Below are 4,287 nucleotides of genomic sequence, written 5' to 3'. Positions count from 1 at the left end.
CGACCCAAAAACGAAACCGGTTTGATTTCCAATTTTCAGGTCAGTGGTTCAACTATCTGATTTGAATGGGTCAAATCAGTAAAATTTAAAATAATACAAAGATTTGTCTTTAACTATTTCAACAATTTTTTACAAAATGATAGTTCATGACCAAAAGAGAACCAATGACCTGAGTTCCTGGGCCAAACGGTTATATATATATATATATATATATATATATATATATATATATATATATATATTTATATGTCCTTTTTGAACCATTCAACTGACGGGCACGTAATTAGGTTGAATATCAGCCTAAGAAAAAAAAAATATCGACCAAAGCATTTTCCTGAGGCGGTTAAAAATTAAAAATCATCATTAATGGCTTAATGCTGATGTTTTTATGCAATAATTTCTTCCCTAGCTAAGTGGGACCCAACCAATGGTCCAAGCTGATCCATTGATTATACAACACACGTGGCTAGTTAGGCAACCCGAGAACGGCCATTAGCGTCCCGTGGCGCTTACGTGCATGGCCATACATGCAGGCCTGTACTATTAAAACCGAAAAGGCTAAAAGCCTAAAACTGGGTCAATTACACAGGCTTGGCCCGTTCCAAAATTTTATTTGGTTATTCCGTTGACAGTCAATGTATGAATGCCATGCTGACCAACCAGAAACAGTCCGATATGCCGAACCGGTTCAAGATGTTGAACGTAAAATGGAATTCCATTCAAAATTTTCGTTCTCTTTCTCTTCCTATACTCCTCCATCTTACCTTATATAAATGAAGATGAGGCTGGCCTCTTCTCCACCATCTCATCTCGCTTCTGACAACCCAATTGCAGAACAACCATAACATCGGGAGCCAAATTAAAAAAATTGGCAAACTGTGAGCATCAGGCCATCAGCATAGGATGGCGACCCTTCGAACTTCCGGTCTCCTGTGCTCTTCCTCCTCGTCATCATATTCACGACGAAGAAGAGTATCAGCTACGCTTAATACCCCAAGACTCCAACCGAGTTCTCTTTCTTTTCCAAAGATCCGGACTACGGACTTGGTTGAGGAATTGAAGTTGAGAAGTGGATACACAACAGCCACAACCATTACCCAGACAGAAACGAAGCCTTTTGACACTAAAGTTGCTACCAATACCACGAGAGATGATCATCAGGAGGTTAACTCCGAGTCTGCGGTCATTGCGGAGCTTTATGCAATCATGGAAGCTGCTGCAGACAGGGCGGAGATGCATGCCAACATCCAGGAGCAGCGGAATAACTGGAACCACCTCCTTCTCACCTCCATTAATACAATCACCATCACCGCTGCAACGATGGTCGGGCTGGCAGCAACAGCTGGAACGGGAGCACCACTTGCCGCACTAAAGCTCTCATCTACTCTATTATATACGGCAGCTACTGGGATGTTGCTGGTGATGAATAAGATTCAGCCATCGCAACTCGTAGAAGAACAACGCAATGCGACAAGGCTATTCAAGCAACTTCACGGGCAAATCCGAACAACTCTTACACTTGGTAGTCCTAGTCCCATGGATGTTAAGGACGCCATGGACAAGGTGTTTGCTCTTGACAGGGCTTACCCATTGCCCTTGCTTGGAGTGATGCTTGACAAGTTCCCTAAAGCCGTGGAGCCTGCCGTGTGGTGGCCAAAACAAAGTAAATTACGAGAACAGGACTTCGGTGGAAGAAGAGAAGGAAATGGATGGAGCAGAAAGCTGGAAGAGGAGATGAAGCAGATAGCTGCGGTTTTGAAGAGGAAGGACACTGAAGAGTACTTGAGGCTGGGAAAGATAGCTTTGAAAGTTAACCGAGTTTTAGCCATTTCTGGTCCTTTACTCACAGGTCTCGCAGCTGTTGGGTCAGCTTTCGTGGGATGCTCTTCTCATGAGACATGGGCTGTGCTGTTGGGTGTCAGTGCTGGAGCATTGGCAAGTGTTATCAACAGCTTGGAGCATGGTGGGCAAGTTGGAATGGTGTTTGAGATGTACCGGAGCACTGCTGGCTTCTTTACTTGTATGGAGGAGTCCATAGAATCCACTTTGAAGGAAAAGGACGTAGAGAAGAGAGAAAATGGGGAATTGTTTGAACTGAAGGTGGCTTTACAATTGGGAAGAAGCCTATCAGAACTTAGAGATCTAGCTGCTTCAGCATCTTCAATAGATGGGGAGGCCAAAGAAGAGTTTGCAAGCAAGCTCTTCTGATTTCTCCATGGATCGGATCCTCTCTGATGATCAAATTTTGCAGCTCATCAGACGTTTTCTAGTATTCTTTCCTGTATCTATAACATCGCCTAGAGATGGGTCCACAAATTTCATTGTTTTCTATATATCAATTTGTTCATTCATTGTAATTGTAAACAAACAGTACATATATATTACAAAGAACCCTGTATTATGGGTCTGTGACAAAAACTGCCCTGTACTTTGTTTTGTGACAAAGACCCCTTTGTACTATTACTAAAGACCCCCTTCCTTTTGCCTTCCATAAAAAAATGCCATTATAATATTTTTTAATCCCCATATTATCCTTGTAATAATTAGACAAGATAAACACTGTTCATCTTCTCCCGACCTTCAAATACTACCCTTCCTTCACATTTCTCTCTTTCCCTCTCCATCTCTCTTTTTTCTCTTCCCCTTAACAGTGTCGGGATTGAACCCATTTAATTCAATTCTGATATCTCTCTCTCCATTGAGCTGGGGACGTGGAGCCTTCGGAAAGTTGGGGTGTTAGTCTCCAATTTATTTTTTTGATATGTTAAAAATAAGAAAAAGGTGGAGAAAAAAATAGGAAAGTTGAATGCCCAGTCGAACTAGGAAAGAGGCTAAACAAGAAAAAGGAAACTTTAGCTTTTTCAAATCTAGGCGCCATTAACAACCAAATTTTAGAAAAGATAAAAGTGTTTCTTTCTTTGAGCGGCATTGAGAGAAGAGATTTGCTAAGAAATGGTGGAGTGGTTCTTTGGGCGGCATTAATAAGAAATTTGCAGAAGTGTTGTTTGAACAATACACAGTGACGAATCAGAGGTAACTTCCCACCAAAATTGGGACATCTCACTATTTTTATAGACTGATTCTATATACATCTCTGCTCTAAACCCACCGAAACATTCCTATTATGTTCGAATTATTTTAACCGCACTAAATCTCTATTACTGTGAAAAACAGTTCAGAGAGTTGAAATTTCAGCCCATATTCTTAACCATTTGATGGGACATGTTTAGAATCAATTTTGTATTAAATAGTTACAACTTTATGGCTACGGAAGTCTTTTAAAAAAATTCAAACCTAGGAATAGAGATTTGTCAATAGCAATGTTTTAAAAAATGACCCGGAAGCTGAACTGTTATGGCCACTGGTTTTCAGGTCGACGGTTCGACCATCTAGTTTGAACGAACGACCCATTTTTGACAAATAGAATAAAAAATTAATTAAAAATTAAAAACGGTCAAAAACCGTTGAATAGGTTGATGGGTCGACGGTTTGATCGCTTGGGTCAACGAATTATTGACTTTTTTAACGGTTTTTGACCAAAAACCAAGTTTAGGGTAAAACAGAACCGGTTGCTTGAACAGCTCCCAGACTGAACAGATCAACTATCAGGGTCAACAATGGTTCCAAAACCTTGGTCAATAGTAACTATGTTGCAAAACATCCATGCTCTTAAATGTCAAAGAAACCTTTGTTTGTTCCATGCATGTCTCTCTATCACTGTTAAAACATCTAATGCTCTTAAATTGTGCATTGAAAAAACATGCTTTGTAACGATCATTTAATGGATGGTAAAATGGGTCATCATGAATCATATAACAGTTCACTCAAGTAGACTAACTTATATGCCAATCAACCATTTAGCCTTCAAAAGTCAATAGCATTCGTAAAACAAAAGAAAAAGAAAAGAAAAATCAAAGTTGGTAATCAAACTTGTTGCTAACAAGACAAATACTCTTGCAAGTTGAATAAAGGAAAGATTGGAGCAAGGGAAGACATCGACCTCAATAATAGACGACCGACCTGGACACACTGAAGTTAGAGCGCAGCCTCCAAAACACGAGAGCTCAAAATAGGACAAAATAAATGGAACTCCAAGGTCGATCACGAACGATTTAGATAAACCAGATCAGATAGTTCCCGTGCGAGGAGTCACTCGACTTTTGAGGTTGAAATTAGTTGAGTGCGTGTTTGACGTCCACGGAATTTATAATCTGAGTGACGTCTATGCATTCCCGAGGTGCAATCTAGCTCCATGGTTGAGCCAGTTGGGTCATTTAGGTCTAACCT

General features: G+C 40.4%; 1 pseudogene; it reads left to right on the top strand.

The window, feature by feature from the left end:
* The first annotated feature begins 903 nt into the window (after positions 1–903).
* Positions 904–2,354, top strand: LOC148875324 (putative F-box protein At4g22030 pseudogene; annotated as a pseudogene).
* The last annotated feature ends 1,933 nt before the right edge of the window (positions 2,355–4,287 follow it).

Source organism: Nelumbo lutea, chromosome 1, assembly GCF_056320005.1.
Source record: "Nelumbo lutea isolate HS-2025 chromosome 1, American lotus-T2T, whole genome shotgun sequence".
Taxonomy (NCBI): Eukaryota; Viridiplantae; Streptophyta; class Magnoliopsida; order Proteales; family Nelumbonaceae; genus Nelumbo; species Nelumbo lutea.
This window is presented reverse-complemented; position numbering and strand designations above follow the sequence as displayed.